The 19,530-nt window shown below is 50.3% G+C and overlaps 1 protein-coding gene across 8 annotated transcripts in view; it reads left to right on the forward strand.

The window, feature by feature from the left end:
- The window catches only part of LOC119966335 (inactive phospholipase C-like protein 2), a 380,595-nt gene that overhangs the window by 355,535 nt on the left and 5,530 nt on the right, over positions 1 to 19,530 (forward strand). The window lies entirely within an intron of this gene.

The raw sequence follows: 19,530 nt of genomic DNA on the forward strand, positions 1-19,530 counted from the left end.
CAGAGAACCAGACAGCTGCCGAGAAATGTGCTCACAGCATGCTGCCCACTGCTGTGGGAAGTCCCCCAGGGTTCCAAACCCGGTCTTAAAGGGGACATCGTATTAAAGGTACAGTTATACAGTTATCATTCATCACAAATGGCTAGTCAGGTTAGTACAGAAGACTCATTTTTACTTGTTGTATGTCAGATTGAGGGATTGGGCGGCCTGGAGGAACCTCTGGAAGTTGGCGTCATGGTCCTGCTGGTCATGGCCGCAGATGGTCACATTGTCCAAGTACGGGTATGTAGCCCACAAAATGTACTGGTCTACCATTCGGTCCATCGTCCTCTGAAAGACCGAGACCCCGTTAGTGACGCCGAAGGAGGGTCTGAGGAAGTGGAAGAGCCAGCCGGCTGCCTCGAAAGCAGTGTACTGGCGCTCTTCCGGGCGGATTGGGAGCTGCTGGTTGGCCGACTTCAGATCGACCGTGGAGAACACACAGTACTGCGCGATCTGGTTGGCCATCTCCACTATGCGTGAGAGGGGCTATGCATCTAGTTGCGTGAATCGGTTAATTGTCTGGCTGTAGTCCACAACCATCCGATTCTTTTCCCCGGTCCGGACTCTCCAGGGGCTGTTGCTGGCCTCGATGAACAGTCGCTGCACCTCCGACTTGATAAACGTCATGTCCAGCGAACTGTACCATCTGCTCCTGGTAGCGATGGGCTTACAGTTAGGAGTGACGTTCGCAAAGAGTGAAGGAGGGAGACATTGAGGGTCGTGAGGGGGGGCAAGGGTCCGCCGAACTGTAGGGTCAGGCTTCGGTGGTTACATTGAAAGTCCAATCCGAGCAGTAGGGGGGCGTAGAGGTGGGGGAGGGCGTAGAGCTTAAAACGCATGTACTCTGCACCCTGCATCGCGAGATTGGCGATACAGTACCCCCTGATCTGAACCGAATGGGACCCGGAGGCAAGGGAGATTGTTTGGGTGGCTGGGTAGGTGTGGAGGGAGCAGCGCCTTACCGTGACAGGGTGGACAAAGCTCTCTGTGCTCCCGGAGTCGAAAAAGCAGGGGATCTCGTCCCCGTTGACCCTGACGACCATCATGGAGTTCTTCAGCTCTTTTGGCTGTGACTGGTCGAGGGTGACTGCACCCAGCTGCGGGTAGTCTGTATGGTCGGTGGAATCACAAGATGCTGGCCCCCATGAGTCGCACGTGTCGGGCTGGGGAGAAGATGGCCGCCCCATCGGTTGCACGTGTTGGTCGGTGTTGAGGCCGCGGCCAAGATAGTGGCCCCCATAAGTCGCACGTGCCGGTCGGTGTTGGGGCCGGTGACCAAGATGGCGGCCCCCCACGAGTTGCAAGCTGCCGATGACGCATCTGACGGGGCAGTTCCGGGCAGGCACACAGCAGCATTGCGGGGTCTGTGGGGCTGCGAGTCCATGGGTCGGGACCGGTGTGCTTTTGATTTCTGGGCCATAGGCCGGCCCAGATAGACCCTAGCGAAGTGCCCCTTTCCCCCAAAATCGCTACACGTTGATGTGCGGGCTGGGCAGTGCTGCCAGGCGTGTTGGCCCTGGCCGCAGAAGTAGCACTGCGGTTCCCTGGGCTGGGCTGGCAGATGCGCGGCACAGGCCTGCGACGTGGTTGGGTCCGACGGAGGTCATGACGAGGGCGTCCATGAGGGGTTCGGCAGGCCCGCGGGGAACGCGCTGAGGTTCTGGTAGGCCACCGCCAGTGAGGTCACTAGCTTTACCGTGTCCCGCAGGTCGGAGGTCCCGTTTTCCAGCAGGCGCTGCCTGATATAGTTCGAGCGGACCCCCGCCATGTAGGTGTCCCGGATCTGTGAGTTCATATGTTCCTCCACTGTCACATCTCGGTATCTGCAATTCCTGGCGAGTAGAGTCAGGGTTTCGAGATATTCGTCCAGCGATTCTCCGGCGCGTTGACGGCGAGTAGTGAGGAGGTGTCTGGTGAACACCTCATTTACGGGCTTCACGAAATGCGCCTTGAGAGTTGCGACCGCCGCCTCACACGTGGCCGCTTTTTCGCTCATTACCGAGATTCGATGGCTCACATGGGCATGGAGGAGTTGCAGCTTGAGAGTCTCTGTGGGAGGCATTGAGGAGGAGTCAAGGTAGGCCTCGAAGCATCGGAGCCAATGTTCAAAACAATTTTCTTGGCTTCGGACACGCAGGCGTCGAGTTCGAGCCTGTCCGGCTTTAGAGCGGCTTCCATAGTGCTGTCAATGACTAATAAATTGATATACGTTCAATTCACAGTGAGGCAGAGAGAGCGAGTGAACAGTAGGCTTTATTAGTCATGAACTTGCCTAGCCAGAGTCAGTAGTACAGAATGGATGCCGCCTACAAGAGGCCGGCTTATATATGCCCTGGTGTGGGCAGAGCCAGAGGAGGAGCCATACCGGGGTTACGGTACAGTACCTGGAAGCAGTTCATATCACCACTTCCAGGTCATAGGTCACAGGTTGCAGTGTCATGCATGCATTATGGTGAATACATTCACCACACTCTGGCACTGTGGGGGGAATGGGGGAGGACACCCATTCACGATGGCCATCAAGGTGATGGTCGCCCTGAACCTCTACGCCATGCGGTCCTTCCAGGCGCCGAGTGGGGACCTGTCCGGGATCTTACAGAGTTTGGTGTACAGGTGCATCTACGTCGTCACGGAGGCTCTATAATAATAATCTTTATTGTCACAAGTAGGCTTACATTAACATTGCAATGAAGTTACTGTGAAAATTCCCTACTCGCCACATTCCAGCGCCTGTTCGGGTACACAGAGGGAGAATTCAGAATGTCGAATTCGCCTAGCAAGCACATCTTTTGGCAGTTGTGTGAGGAAACCGGAGCACCCGGAGGAAACCCACACGGACACGAGGAGAAAGTGCAGACTCCACACAGACAGTGACCCAAGCCAGGAATCGCACACAATGAACGTGCAGCTGTTGTGTGACCAAGAGATGACATCATGCATGTCTGTGCCCGAAACCCGGACAACGTGCACAACGCCTTCAACCTGGCACACTCGATGGTTCCTGGCCGCTATTAGGCGCCCCTCCCCAGCTGTGGGAGGTTGGCTTCTGGATGACAGGGGTTATCCGCTGCGGTCGTGGTTGATGACGCCTATCTGGAGGCCAGAGACCTGCTGCAATGATGACCGGAGCTGTAATTGAGCGGTGGTGGTGGAACTGTGATGTGTGGATGGTGGTGGTGTCGGGGGGGGTGACACATGTGCCGTGTGGAACTGCTACTCAGCGGGGTCTCACTTGATGCCGTCCTCTGACCGACCGACAGCCCTTTCTTCGGGCCTGCCGACCACGTCCAGAGCCCTCTGCTTGCTGCACTAAGGGGCTGCAGGTCCGGCGGCCCCCTCTGCCCCCAACGGTTATACGCTGCCTTCTCCTGGGGTGGGGTGGGGGGGGGGTGTAACGACAGAAAATTACAGTGTTAGACAGTCCGATGCATGCAGCCCAGGGAGTGGGTAGCTGCTGTCTCCAGTGGCTAGGGTACTCGGCCATGGCAGCCAGTATGGGTGCTGGCGTGTGGTGCAGGTGGGGGTTCGGCTTCCCTCCAGGTTTTGGGGGAGAGGGTTGTAGATGGTGTGTGGGATGGGGGTTAATGTTAGCGGTATAGTGCTGCCTACTCACCCTGGCCGCCCTGATGCGTCCGTGCAGTTTTTTTCCGGCACTGCAGGACGGTGTTGCCCACAGCGCTGACCACCTCTGCCACCTGCGTCCAGGTGTAGAAGCCAGCTGTTTTCTGTTGGTTAAAGATAGCTATTTAGCATTAAGCCCCTTGTCTATTAAATACCATTTTAAAACTCACTCATAACCTCAGGTCATTTCAAAACATAGCTTCAACAGAACACAGAAGCAGATAGATTAAAACAGCATTCTTATTCAACTAACACATACATTTGCAAGACAAAGTGACCAAGGACAGGGCAGTCTCCATGACAATGCCACAGGAGCCTAAAGGCGCTATTGTACTCAGCAACAAACCAGTTTAGGTCACTTGCGATAACAGCATTCCATAACTCATACAGGAATTTATTTTAGGTTCATGTTGCATATTAAAGATGGACAGCTTACCATCAAATCAAATGTATTTGAATCTAACCTAAACTAATTAGGATTATATTGGGGTGTAATTAGATGGCTAAAGACAGATATGATACAGTATAGCTGTAAAGTTTCGTTCAGCCATTTTTCGCTGGATTCATTTTCTCATTCTCTGTCTCTCTCTTTCCGGAATCAATCTATACTTTGACTTAACTTTTCGCTGTCTTTCATATTTCACTTTCTGACTTGACTTTTGAAGTTATTGCGAGCTGTTTGCCTGAGCAAAAAAATCATTTCTGTGATTCTTTGAAGGTTTCAATTGTCTACAAGTTGCCTTTTAAATGATTCTCAATTGTAATCAATAGAAGACAAATAAAACAATTCTTATTTGCACCTGAAAAGTTTTAACTTAAATTTCTACTGAGATTTAGTTATTCGCAAAGTGCAGCTGAATCCAGATGGTAGATCTAACACTTGGCGTAGTGTGGCAGGAGGGGCGGAGCCACCTTCCCACCCAGGGTACAGGGCCACCCACCTCTCCTCCACGGCATCTAGGAGGGCCTCCAGTTGCTTGCCGGTGAACCTCGGGGCCGCGCGTGTTGCTGCCATCTTGTTGGCTGTGATGGTGTGTGTGGGGACTGAAGTGTTTATATGCAGCTGCAGCTTGTCAGCCTCCTGAGTGTCAATCACGCACCCCGTGAATCCAGCATCGTTTCCCATTGGAATCGATTGTGTTCTAAGTGGCGCCACAGGTAGCCCCGCGACGATCGCTGAAGCTGTCCAGGTACAGCACCAGTTTTGCTGTCGTCGAAGTCCACGAATCCTGCCCTGGGGTCTCTGAAACGGAGAATCCAGCCCACAATGTTTTGGCCTCAACTACTTTATGTAGTAGCAAATTCCACAGGCTTACCTCTCTGGGTGAAAGAATTTCTCCTCATCTCTGTCCCAAATGGTCTACCCCGTATCCTCAGACTGTGACCCCTGGTTCTGGACACCATCGGAAGCATCCTTTCTGAATCTACCCAGTCTAGTCCTGTTAGAGTTTTATAGGTTTCTATGAAATCCCCCCCCCCTCATTCTTCTGAACTGCAGATAAAGGATGATCTGTTTCTAGAATAGTCACCTCTGCTCTTTATTGAAATACCGCCTCATTTGTGTTTGTTGAACTCAAAGAGTTGAAAACGTGGTCCTGAAATTATGAAGATAGCTGTTGATCTGCTGAAACCAAATTCTAGAAAAATTACACGCACCAGAGAGAGTTAAAAACTACTGCTCACTTATTTCACAGGTCACATTGAATTTAAGTTCATATATTTTCGCTTCATAGAATAGAGCTACAAAGTTATAATTATAATAGAAACATTGAACAGCTCTTGCAGAAACTATTGCGTCTCTCAAACTGATTAAAACGACAGATATAACAATGTCATCGAAAAAAGGAACAATAACAGATAGACAATATTTGGAGCTTTTCATACAGTAATATTGTTCATGAAAGATGAATGAAAGTCATTTGTGACCTAGGAAACCCATTATTTTCTTTTACAGCCAGACTTGATGTAGGTTACCTGAAGGATTTTCAAACTAATCAACAATAATATCGCCAAGTGCATATGCACTAATGCTATAACCTACATCTTGAATCATGTTCTTTGTCCCACTGGAACAACAAATGCATCGTTAAAGATAATTTCTGTCATGAGGCTAAAGATTTTAATTTGTGTTGCATCACACGTCAGTCAAAAATATTAACCTCAATTTTTACTTTCGAGCTTTTCTTTCTTTAATTCACTTTTCTTCCATATTCTGTAAGGTGCAGGATCCTGCTAGGGTCATGATCCCAGGGACAACAGCAGCCCTTCTGTACCTCACCATATTTTTATGGTTGAGCCCAAATGATGTTATCAGGCTATTTGATTTTGGAGTACATCATGACTGGGACCCAACATACTCACACTAGTCATCCACAATAGTCCACGTTCTAGCCAGAATCACTGTGCAGGAATTTTGGATGATTGCTCTGTCCTCCCTAGCCCAGGAACACTGCTTTCTCAGTTGATGTCACCGAACTCAGCATAGACTGAGAATCAAACCTAATCTGAAATATTTAGATTTGTCTTTATACATTAGACCATTTCCGTACCAGCCTTCCCCGGACAGGCGCCGGAATGTGGCGACTAGGGGCTTTTCACAGTAACTTCATTGAAGCCTACTCGTGACAATAAGCGATTTTCATTTCATTTCATTTTCATTTAAAGAGACGAACTCTAATTTTATAATGGAGGATGGTTTACGGTGTTCTTGTATTCAGTACTGCGAAAAGGTGCCAAGGGTCTGTTTAAAGAGTACTTATTGGGCTGGATTCTCATTTGGTAGACCATGGGCAGGAATCTCCGGTCTCTGACGGCGAAATCGCGTTCGCCGATCAGCCGGAGAATCCAAGTTGGCGCTGAAATCGGGAGCAGCGCCGCTTTGGCGATGCTCTACCCCCTCCAAAATGGGGTGCTCAAGGAGTATGCCGCACGCCGTCGGGACAGCCTCAGGAAATTACCTGAGGCCCTCTCCCCGATGCTCCGCCCCCAATGGGCCGGGTTCCCGACGGCGTCGGTCACTCATGATATTTATTTTCGGGAGCTCAGCATGGTGGCTGCGGACTATGTCCAGCGCCGCCACAGTCGGTGGAGAAGCCGATCCGCGGACAAGGGGAGCTTTGGCAGAGGCTGGGGGCACTGGTTGGGTTGGTCCGGGGATGGCGAGCCTGGCATCAAGGGGTCACTATTTGGCAGGCTGGGTCCGCACGCGGCCGGCACCATGTTGCATGATAACAGAGATCCACCCCCCCATAACGGGGAACCCCCATAACAAGGAAACACCCTCTCTCTCTCTCTCCCCCCCCCCCCCCCCAATAGCAGGGCCCCCCCTCCGGCCTATCAGCCATCATCGTCTGGAAGCTAAAGAACAGTCCAGACTGAAACAGTGAAAAAAGAATCACTGCTGTTTCACTCACGTGTCCCTTATACCTGCTGTCTCAGACAGATGTAACTTACTAGAAAGCAAAAACCCCATCACAAGGCTTTAAACCCCCTCAAATCCTTTGATCTGAAAGGTTTCTATCATTTCAATGAGAAATAACGTTTAGTAGCCACTAATTGACAACTTCCAGACAGCCAAATGTCTGGGTTGTTTATTTTCATTTCCCTTCACAGGGGATCTCAAGTAGCCTGCTCTGAAATCAACCACAATGTTTATAAACATCTAGCTATGATTGACAGCTTTTGACCACATTAAAAGCAGTTAAGTGCTTTCTGCTGAGGTAAAGAGGAAGTGAAAGCATTTAACTCCTAGATATTTTTAAACATTGTGATCAGTTTCACAGCAGGCTACTTGATATTCATTCAAACGTGAAGGGAAATGGGGTCTCTGGCGGGACCTCTGATGGGGGGATCTGGTGGGGCCTCTGATGGGGGTACTGGGATAGGATGAACAGCATTTACATTGTGGGAGGGGGTGGGGCCCTCCGATGGACTTTGGGGGCAGTTACCCTAAATACCTACCCCCTTGGCTCACCACGAGGTCCACCGCATCGGGGCCTCGCTGACAAATACTTGTACCAATCCACGCCCTCATGAATCCAAGCTCAAAGGGGCTGGAGAATCAAGGATGCATGGAGAATCCGGTGTCCAGCTGTTAATAGGATTCAAATGGGTCATAACCAATTTGCATCCTCCCGCTCGTGCAGGGTGCGAACCTCAGTACCGCCATCAGCGGGGGACCGGAGCATCGACGGCGATCCTGTTTTTTCCCTGACACTTGATTCTGCGCCACATGAGAATTCCGCTACGCGGAAGGCGGCGGAGAAACCAGTCCATTGTATTCCAGTTACCTTCTGGTAAATGTTCTGATAAAAATCCTGATTCATATAATATTTTCAATGTATTTCCTTTCTTTTTCTGTATAATTGTCACCTCTGTCTGCTTCACCTGATATCCCAGCAGCTGCACACACCCCTGTTGAACATGTTCAGGAACTGAGCCTACATTTACCTGCCGCCTGGCCAACCAGAAGGTCGTTTTGAGAATTCTCATTACCCTGTGAAATTTTGAGAACTTTAATGCCATCTCCCTTATACCTCAGCACAAATTCATCCCAGACTCCAGTTTTGTCACAATTTGGATGCTTAGCCTCTAGTATCAGTTCAATTATTTTCTTCTCTATTTGGGGCTGCAAAAATATTATATATAAGTTCACTTACTGGGCTCCATTCTGCAAGATATTTTTTGCCTTCTTTAATGTTAATGGTCTAAACAAGTTATCCAACAGTAGCCGCAGACATCTTTCTTCTGTCCTATTGCCCATTATTATTAATTTATATTGCCCTTCACCAATCACATCATGTTTTATTTGCTTACATTAAATGACATCTGCCACTTGTGACTCCCAATTCATTTAATTCCCAAACTCCTCTCAACAGAAAGAAGGAATATGCACTTGCAAAGCAACTTCAGGGCATCCCAAAGTGAGTGACAGCCAATGAGGGACTTTTTGAATTGTAACCATTGTGGTAATATAGGAAAAGTAGTAGCCAATTTTCTCACAGCAGGATATCAGCAAACAACAATAACATAAATGATCAGATCGTTTTCTTTCTATTAATTTGTGGGACGTGAGCATCACTGGCAAGACTAGCATTTATTTCCCATTCCCTATTTAACCTTAGGAAGGTGGTAGTGAGCAAACTACTGCAACCATGTGGTGTTAAGTGTACCCAAGGTGCAGGTTAAGGAGTGAGTTACAGGATTTGGATCCAATGACAGACGATATAATTCCAAATTAGGATGGTGTGTGACTTGGAGAGGAACTTACTAGTCGTGGTCTTCCTGTGCATCTGCTGCCCTTGTTCTTCTAAGTGATAGATGTCACGGGTTTGGAAGTTGCTCCCAAAGTATCCTTGGCAGTTACGGCAATACATCTGGTCGATGTTACAAGCTGATAACATTGTATATCAGATTTAGACTTTGGTTGAGGGATAGACATTGACATTGGACACTGGGAGAATTCTCCTGCTCTTCAAATTACGTTACGAGACCTTCTGCATCCGCGAGCCAAATATATTTGATGTAATTTCACCCTATTATTCTTCCCATTTATTATTTTAGTCAATACAACAACTTAATTTGTGAAATGACAGAAATTATTTGTGTACAACGTAAAATTTTTGACCCCTGAGCCAGTCTATTAATCACTTCCCTCCGTTCTGATACGGCTCCTTGAATAAAACAATAAAAACATTTAAAATCTTCAATAAGAGTTATGCTTAATTAGTGTTGAAAATTTTTGCTCATGATTGATGCCTGATGGGGAGGAACTGGTTTTGTTAGTATTCTGATGGACAGTTAAGCATCGTTCTTTTATTTTTCTCTCTGTGTTATTAAGAAGCTGTTACTGATATTCAGCCAAGAAAATTTTATTTTTTGAACAAGTAATGAAAATGTTCCAAATGTTTTCAGAATAACAAATGAATCCCAGTTAAAATAGAACCATGGAATTCCTACAGTGTAGAATGAGACCATTCGGCCCATCGAGTCGGCACCGATCCTCTTAAAGAGCACTCTACCTGGGGCCCACTCCCCCACTCTATCCCCATAACCCCACCGAATCTGCACATCTTTTGACACTAAGGGCAATTTATCATGGCCAATCCACCTAACCTGCACATCTTTGGACTGTGGGAAGAAACCAGAGGAACCCCAGCCTCCCCCAATTGCAGGTCCCATGATCAGGCACCGAGTGTCTTTGAATGGGGACAGACAACCCCACCCTCTCAAACACCTCTGGAGTCTGCAAGCAACACCAACAGGGTTTGTTTTTCAGGCTTCCCACTGGACAAGTGGGAGAATGGGTGAATACCAGCCATGGACGAATAAGTTTTAAGGCAGGATAGGAAGGCCGACCTTGAGCCTTCTTGCCACAGACTTAAAAAGGCAACAGTGTCCCACCCTCCCACCTGGTTAAATGCCCCTGCCCACCAAACCTGCCACAGGGGAGGGCTTTAAATTCTACCCAGTGTGAGTCCATAAGCTCATTACAAAGATTATGCAATGTGACAGTGGGTGATCTACTTGTCCTAAGTAGAAGGTTGCAGAGTCGCATGACTGACTGGAATCTTAGCACACAAAGGATGTTTTGATATTAGTCCCAAATGATGTTGTCTGTGCCTTTTATGTTAATATTTTTCCTTCATGTTGCAACACCCTCTCACTTGCCATCTGTTTCATATAGTTGTTTTCATTCAGCATGATCAGGCAGCCCAAAATAATGGATTTGTCCTTAATCATTACCAATTTATTTATGTATTCATCATACTTCAGCTTTCAAACTTTCGCACATGTAACGTCCGTGTCACAGGTAAAGATTTTCTGTTAAAATGAAAGCATTCAATTATCTTCTGATCTGCAACTGATGGGGTTAGTCACTGTATTTCTAAAAGTTTAGAAGGAATCTATTTTTTAAATGCGGAAAAAGATGCCAGATTCTCCATTTTAAAGACTTCCGGCTGGATCCTCCGATTTTGAGACTATGTCCGGAGCATGTGTCTAGTATTATGACCAAAGGGTCGGCACCGCCCACGCACCAATGCTCTGCCCAGTGTGGGGGGGCTAGCAGCTGCGCCACGTAAAGTCCCCGGCTTTACGGACGGAGAATTTCCGTGGCCGTGCATGTGCACGGCGGCAACCTGCGGCAGTAGCGCTGTACAACATGGTGCCGACCGCGTGCAGACCCTGCCTGCCAGCCAGATAGTGCCTCCCTGTAAAACACCCCTTGCCACCCCTCATCAGTCTCCTCAGCCCCTGCGAAGCCCCTCCAGTCAACATAACGACTCTCTCCTCCCCCCCCCCCCCGACTGTGGCTGCGCTGGACACAGTCCGCAGCCGCCACGGGAGGTTGACAAAACCTCAGACCACAAGTGATCCACGCCCTCAGGAAGTCGGCCCATCGGGGACAGAGTATTGGGGGAGGGCCTTCAGATGACGTCCTGAGGCCGTCCCAATGGCGCACGACGTACTCACCGATGACGCCGTTTTGGGGGGGTGGGGGTGGAAAAACCCCCCCGATTTCAGCACAAAACGGATTCTGCAGCCAATTGCCAAATGCGATTTGGCCGTCAGCAATTGGAGAATCCAGCCCTAAGTGCTGACGCCAGGACTGAATCGGTGATGTTCTACAACCCCGAAAGTGGCGCTGGTCCCGGAGCGGTTCAGGATCCGTTAGTGGGCTAGCACAGGTGCCACATGGAACTAGCGCAATTCCAATATTCAAAGAGATCCCATCCGCCAGGGTTGGGATTAGCACTCGAGAGGCTGACAAGCTGCAGCCACATATAAGCACATGCACTCCCCGCACAGACTCACTCCAGTCAACAAGGTGGCACCCTGAAGAGCAGCACACCATCTCACCGATGCGGAGCTCGAAACCCGGCTGGATGTCGTGGAAGAGAGGCGGGACACCCTGTTCCACGGGAAGGAAAGGAGCTGCCACCTGCCACCGTATAACAGGCATGGGCGCAGCTAATAGAGACCATGACCACCATGGGCCCCACCGCCAGGACCAGCCAGCAGTGCCAGAAAAAGCAACACAACCTCCTCAGGGCGGCCAGGGTGAGTAACCAGCACCATGCCGCTGGCACCAGCCCCCACCCCACACACCTCTACCCCCTCCCCATCCAGAGGGCGACTGAACCCCACCAGCCGACAGCCTGCTCGCATCCCATCCTGACAACACATGCCTATACTGCCCGCCATGGCCAGGTTCCCAGCACACACCGGCCACTAGCTACCAACCCCCTGTGCTGCCCACATCTGACTGCCTCACACTGTGCATCCCCCACCCCTCACACCAGGAGAAGGTGATGCACAACCACAGGGAGAGAGAGCCCAACGGACCTGCGGCTCGCCACCAGCGTGGAGTGGCAGGCATTGGAACTGATCGGTGGGCCCGGCAAGTGGGCAGTCGCCGTGGCAGAGGTCAGCATCGGAAACCAAGTTGTGTAGTTTCAAGAAGGAATTCGATATAGCTCTTGGGGCTAAAGGGATTAAGGAAAAAGGGGAAAAGGCGGGATCAGGGTATTGAATTTGACAATCAGCCATGATCATAATGATTGGCGGAGCAGATTCGAAGGGCCGAATAGCCTCCTCCTACTTCTATTTTCTATGTATCTATGTAAGTGAGCTTTCTCTGAGTTGAGGTGTCTTTCTGGCACACATGGCACCATCCCCCCTCCCACCCACCCAAGGTGGCCTCCGCTGCGGAGGCCTTGGAGGCAAGATATCGCCTATGGGTCAAGATGTCCAAGGCTTGGGACACTGTGCAGGCAGTGGCCGAGGCACATGTCAGAGCTGCCCTGTCACAGGGAGCTATGTACCAGGGCCACCAGGGCATTTCAGCGGCACTCCACAGCTTGGCCAGTCACAACAGGTCATGGCTGCGGCCGTCGATGGCACTGCTTGTGAGCTGGCTGACCTGAGCAAGTCACAGAAGGATGTGGCACTGTCCCTGTGCTCCACTGCCGCAAGCATTGAAACCTTGGTCAAGGTGGGCCTCCGGGACTGGCAGTGGCAGGGGAGTCTCCAGCGCTTGCTCCGACTGCACCTCCATCCCAAGGAGTAGCCGGGGAGCCATTGAGCACCCTGAGGGAGGAGGCAATGGGGCCCATGCTGGTGACCCTCGCAGGGGAGGTGCTGGAACACCACAGTGTCTCAGACTCCGCCCCCCATCCTGTCCCTGGTGCAAATGATGGACAGATGAGGGTGGCACCACTCGCCCTTGGGCACCCGAGAGACTGCTGGGCCCGAACATGCCCTGTCGCTCCAGAGGATGACCGCCAAAGGAGACCCAGGGCACAGGACAGGAATCGCAACAGGCTGCCTCCACCCCAGATGTACTGTGGAACCACCTACATGGAATTTTAGGGCCCGTAAGGGCAGAAAATTGGACACCAGTTAAGTTTTCATGGTGTAGTACATAGGGTAATGTTAGGGGATAGGGCACAAACTTGCAGAATCGGGGGGGGGGGGGGGGGGGGATGAAACATTTGTGTCGCCATCAGCCAGACCCCTAGATGTGAATCTGGAGCCGATTGGAGCGTGGTGGCCCTGGCAAACACGTTCTGCTCTTTCCTGTGCCTGCCCGGACCCCATGTCCTGCCCATCCTGGCCCTCCTTCGCATACTCCTTGTTGGACAAGGCCTGGCATTCACTCCCTCCTCCAGCATATCGCCCTTGTAGAGGACACAGCAGGCCACCACGATGTGGGAGACTCTCCTAGCGCTAGTCCAGGCACCTGAACCGCACCATCAAGATGCTGATGCACCTCTCAATCACAGCCCTTGTCGCGGCATGGGAGTCGTTGTAGCAGGTTTCTGCGTTGGTCTGTGGCCTCTGGATAGGCGTCATCAGCCACGACCACAGCGGATAACACCAGTCACTCAAGAGCCAACCCCTCAGCCGGGGTGCACTTCGAAGGTGTCAGGAATTATTGAGTGTACCAGGGTGAAGACGTCGTCCATACTGCCTGGGTAAGTAGTGTAGACGTACATCTTGTGGTCACACATCAGCTGTACATTCATGGAGTGGAGCCCCTTTCGATTTGTGAAGGCCACCCCTCATGTGGCGGTGCTTGTAGGGGGACATGCGTCCCTTCGATCACCACCCTTGACATGGTGCATCCCGGCAATGGCAGCGAACCCTGCTGCTTGGAACCTGATGGGCTTGATCCATATTGAAGTTAATATATTGTGCCGTAGGGCTGCACGGTGGTGCAGTGGGTTAGCCTTGTTGCCTCACGGCGCCGAGGTCCCAGTTTGGATCCTGGCTCTGGGTCGCTGTCCATGTGGAGTTTGCACATTCTCCCTGTGTTTGCGTGGGTTTCAGCCCCACAGCCCAAAGATGTGCAGACTAGGTAGATTGGCCATGCTAAATTGCCCCTTAATTGGAAAAAATGAATTGGGCACTCTAAATTTATTTTAAAAAAAACATTAAAAAATATATATATTGTGCCGACCGGGCATATAGGGCTTCCATGACGGCGCGGATTAACCTGAGCACCAAGGTCTGCGAGATCCTAGACAGGTCCCCACTTGTCGCCTGGGAGGACACCGTGGCTGAAAAGCTCAGGTCGACCATCATCTTGATGGCTACCAGAAGCAGCTGTCCTCCCCCATACTCCCGGGGTTCTAGGTGCGCCGTGATCTGGCAGATAGGCCGTATGGTGCCCATGCTCAGTCGGAGTCTTCGATGACACGCCCAGTCCGGCATGTGCCTTGACAGCGGGGTGCTGCCAGTACACACAAGGCCTCATGTGGCACATCCTCCCCACCTCCGCCTCAGCCTGTTGGGCGGCTGGCTCTCCATCTTCACCAGCTGGCTCCTGTTCCTCTGGGGCAAGCGCCGCTGCTGCAGGGCCCTCCCCGAGCAGCTTCTGCTCGTACAGCCTCAGTGCATCCCCCAGGGCAGCAAGGCAGATGCCAAACATTAATGGTTGGATTCCGAATCCATTGTCTGCAGGGAGAGACATGTTAGCATGGTGCGTCCCACTGTGCCCAACCAGTTCAACGGGCTACACGCTGGCCCTGGCCTGTAGCGAAGACCCTGCCCCCGCATGTTTCCCCTCCCTCCTTTCCCATCCCCAGATGAAGATCCGGCTATTCCACTTTGCACTCTGCCCTCCGTACCACACCCCTGGCCCTGTCGGTGCCCGACAGGGGTACCGATGGCTGGTGCTACACATGCCAGGGGTACGCTCTGTGGCCCCCGTCTGGCGCCCTCCTGTGAAAGTTACTGTGGGCATCCCCCTTGGGTGGGCCCTGCGATGCTCTGCCGGCAGGGTGCCGCCTGATTGTGGATAGGGCGGTGGGATGATGGCACCCATACAGCCAGTGTCGCTCTGTGCAACCACCGGCCACTGTGGATGGTCAGTGGGGAGCGCAGCAAGATGGCTACCTTGCAGGCCACCCCAATGGTGATCCATACCTGGACACCCCGTTCTCGGGGGGTATCCCAACCCCACGGCCCGTCCTCTGGTCATCCCCCCGCTACTCCCCCTGACCCTGGCAATGATATGCCAATGGTGTTTACTGTAAGTGTGGCGTAGAATGCATTCACCCCGCCGTCAAGGCACCAGAGCATAGCATTTCGTTGACCCGTGCTGGCCTCGATTTCCAGCTGACACGTGATTCTCCCCTCAGTTGTGCTTCGCGATTCCTGCATCGCTGGATGGAGAATCCCTCCCATGGTTCCCAATTTCAGACTTAAGAGCTGAGAAGAGACATTTAGTGAGCCATATCAATTAGTCTTCAAGTAATTGAAAACTTTTAGAAAATAACAGAATCGACCAGGAGGACGCAGTGAAGTATTGGATGGAGAACTAGAATGAATCATAAATCATAGAATTTACAGTGCAGAAGGAGGCCATTCGCCCCATCGATTCTGCACCGGCCCTTGGAAAGAGCACCCTACCCAAGCCCACACCTCCACCCTATCCCCTTAACCCTACCTAACCTTTTGCACACTGAGGGGCAATTTAGCATGGCCAATCTACCTAACCTGCACATCTTTCGACTGGGAGGAAACCGGAGCACCTAGAGGAAACCTATGCAGACACGGGGAGAACATGCAAACTCCACACAGACTGTGTCGGAATTGAACCCGGGTCGCTGGAGCTGTGAGGCAGCAGTGCTAACCACTGTGCCACCATGCCACCCACATGTCAAGGAATATGACAGAATAATTGCTGACTAAAGCCCCAATATATACCTCGCCATTCACCTGAGGAAGGAGCTGCGCTCCGAAAGCTCGTGTTTGAAACAAACCTGTTGGACTTTAACCTGGTGTTGTAAGACTTCTTACTGTGCCCACCCCAATATATGTGGTAACTGATATGCTTATACAAGGAAGAAAATGGCAAAGCCACTATTCAATCACCATGTGTTTAGGATGGGTGGCCTCAGTGGTGATTTGAGCATTAGAAATCTTCAAAAACTGTTTCAAAAGTAAAAGTTACGAACAATTTAAACAATCCAAAATGTCCCGTATATGAACCAATATTTCGACATGTTTTGGTGCTGGTACAGTGGACATCATTACTTGTTCAAAATATTTAACTAGACCAGACTGGTATTTAGTTACTACTTGCTTCATTCTCTAACTTTTCCATAGACTTTTACTTCTAAGTGGTCGATGATTTCTTTGCTGTACCGCAAACTTACTTTGTTTAGTTAGTATTTCTGTGTCTAAACTTCAGTGACAGAGTGGATGCACACAATTGTTAATTGGACCATTTATGTGGTGCATTTCACTAAACATTTTCACCTGAGTAGAAATCCCAAACAAGTTCTCTCCTCCACCTCCCCTCCACTCCCACCACGAGCATCTCTTTCACAGTGGCAACCCACACAGCTTGTCAAAATATTCAGCACATGAAATAGAACTTTCAGGCACAGGTTTCAGAATAAATCTTTCAGGTTTGACACTCAGACTACGGTTGGATCTCATTGGTTGTACATTTTTGCGCCAATCTGGCCAACTTTGGGAATGATAAACTTTGCCAAGTTCCTTATTCTGATCATACTTTGCAGCCCAGAACTGTGAGACAATAAAACTGAATCTAGCTAGTATAAATACCCTACATAAATCAACAATGTATTGAAGGTGCAAATTAAATACTCATGGGGAACACCAATTGTAAAATCAATGCTGTTGCTTTATCTCCAATCTGCCCACCCTGACAGTGGAGGGTGGGAGCACAAGGTTGTATTGGGGAAAAGCGGGTGAGTGGGTCTAATTAAGTTGCTCCCAGAGAACCGACATAGATGTTACAGGTCAAATAGCTTCCTTCTGTGCTGTAATCATTGTATGATTATATGAATTTATTCAACACTCTCTGACTAGTCAATTAACTGATTTAGGTCAGTTTGTAATGATAATCACAAGTTAATTACAGATGAGGCTCATCTTGATTAATTTATCCAGAACTACCTTACACACCTTCCTCCTCTCATCCCACATCTTTATTACATTGCATTATTTCTTAAATGACTCAAGAGTTTTTGCATTCACGTTTCAACTGTTGATTAACCAGTATCTTGTCAGTGGGCAGCATAGTGGTTAGCACTGTTGCTTCACAGTGCCAGGGACCCGGGTTCGATTCCTGGCTTGGGTCACTGTCTCAGCGAAGTCTGCACGTTCTCCCTGTGTCTGCGTGAATTTCCTCCGGGTGCTCCGGTTTCCTCCCACGAGTTCCAAAAGACATGCTGTTAGGTGAATTGGACATTGTAAATTCTCCCTCAGTTTGCCCGAACAGGTGCCAGAGTGTGGCGACTAGGAGATTTTCACAGATTATTATTAATTTAAATTTAGTTTTAACTATTGTGCACCTGTTCTACTCTACGCACCCCAAACGGGACTCTAGTTTTTTTTCAGCCTCGGACAGGAATGCCCGCCGAGGCCGCACTTCGGCCCGTCAGTGCAGGAAGAGATCAGGGCGCCATTTTTAAATGTTGCCCCCACCTCTCAACCCCCTCGTCATCCCCACCGCAGCTTCCGGACCCCCCGCTGCCCTAACTTCTTATGTGGTCCTCGAGCCCCCCCACTCCACCTCTTAAGAGCAGGGCACCCCTTGGACCAATCATGGGCACCTTGGCACTGCCAGTTTGGCACCCTGGCAGTGCCCCTGACAGCCTGACAGTGCCACCCAGCCACCGGGGTGGCACATCCAGGGTGCCAATGTGGCACTGCCAGGGTTCTAGACTGACAGTGTCAAGGTGCCTGGATGATGGCAAGTGTGCCAGGATACCACCCTGCCCAGAACCTGACCACCCAGGGGCCTCCGATGGCACCCAGGTGCCGTTATGCCTGAGCCACGTTTGTGTGGACCAGTACCAAACGGCATCCGGAGGCGGTCTCCTAGGGGCCGGTGTTCGTTCCTGGGACTCGGGAGAATCGGGCGCAGACATATTTAAATGAGCCTAATGGCTCACTTAACTATGCAGATCTGGATCTCGCCAAGAAAGGACAAGATCCAGATCGCAATATCTCGTGAGATCTTGTTAGATCCCGCGAGACATTTTGAGCATCGCAAGTCTCACAAGTACCCTCTCAGGAGATTTAACGGTCTTGTTGCGTCACCAAGTCGGACGCAACAAAGCCTTTCGATCGTGCCATTTGTTTTAACTTTTTCCATGTCATTTATATCCTGTGAGGTTCTATAAGATCATCTCTCAAACATCTGTCCAAGTTGAAAGCCCGTGAACGAGATTCTTCGTTGCCCGACGCCGAAATCGTAATCGGCGATCGGGAGGAGAATCGATTCCGACGGTGGAATTGCGGCTGGCACCGGTTTGACGGCAGTTTGGGATTCTCCGTCAACTCCAAACCGGCTTCATCGTGACGTGCGCAGTCGCAATACCGCCGGCGCCTCCTCAGACGTGTGGTCCCACAAATCGTGATCCCGGCGTGGTGGCTGCGGACTGTGTCCAGCACCGCCACACTCGGCCGGAGTCCGTGCCGCTGGCTGGAGGAGGCTTCTGCGAGGGCTGGGGAAACTGGTGGGAGGTGGCGGGGGGTGGGCTGTGGGATTGCGGATGGCGGATTGGGTCCGCACATGGCTGCCGCCATTTTGTACGGCATGACCACTGCGGGTTGTCGGCCGTGCTCATACATGGCCTGGGACCTGTCCATTCTTCGGCCATTTTTGCCGCGGGGGATGGGAGTTTCAGTCGGCGCTGGTGCTAGCCCTTCACCTGTATTGGAATCGGTGAGGGATTAGCACCGATGTTTTTGTCGTGAACCTCCCGCAGGTTATCTGTTCGAGCCAACACTTAGCCACAAGAACAGAGAATTCCGCCCGTTGTCTCTTTAGTATTTTCTCATAAACTAGACCTGCAACCCAAGGGATTAGATCTTGTCCGTTCAGGCTCCAATGTTTGAATGGTTTCATTGCTTCCTGCCCAGAATTGGCCACTGTTCAAGATATTTGTCTAAGCATAATTTTCTCTCACTTAAGTTCAACTGTTTTGGCTATTTAGTTTGATATGCTGTTAGCTTTATTGATCACCACTCTACCCTGGTTGGACATGCTGTGCTTTGAGTAGACTAACACTCCTCGGTCTCTTTGAACTTCACCCATAGCTATTTCAGTGCCTCATGCAGTTTATATGCTGCTCATTTCCCTTCTCGAGTGCAGTATTTTATACTTGTCTGCCTTAAACTCTATCTGCTTTTTCTGGCCTTTTTAAGTATTGTGTTTATCCTATTTCCTAATATTTGAACTCCTTTAACTCCACTGCCCATACTAGTTTGGTGTTATGTACAAATTTGACCAATTTGCACTGTTTTCAGATCCAAATAATTGATGTAAATGAAAAACAACACTGATGCTAAACAACTCAATTCTTCTGGATAATTAAATTG

This window comes from Scyliorhinus canicula, chromosome 5 (genome assembly GCF_902713615.1).
Source record: "Scyliorhinus canicula chromosome 5, sScyCan1.1, whole genome shotgun sequence".
Classification (NCBI taxonomy): domain Eukaryota; kingdom Metazoa; phylum Chordata; class Chondrichthyes; order Carcharhiniformes; family Scyliorhinidae; genus Scyliorhinus; species Scyliorhinus canicula.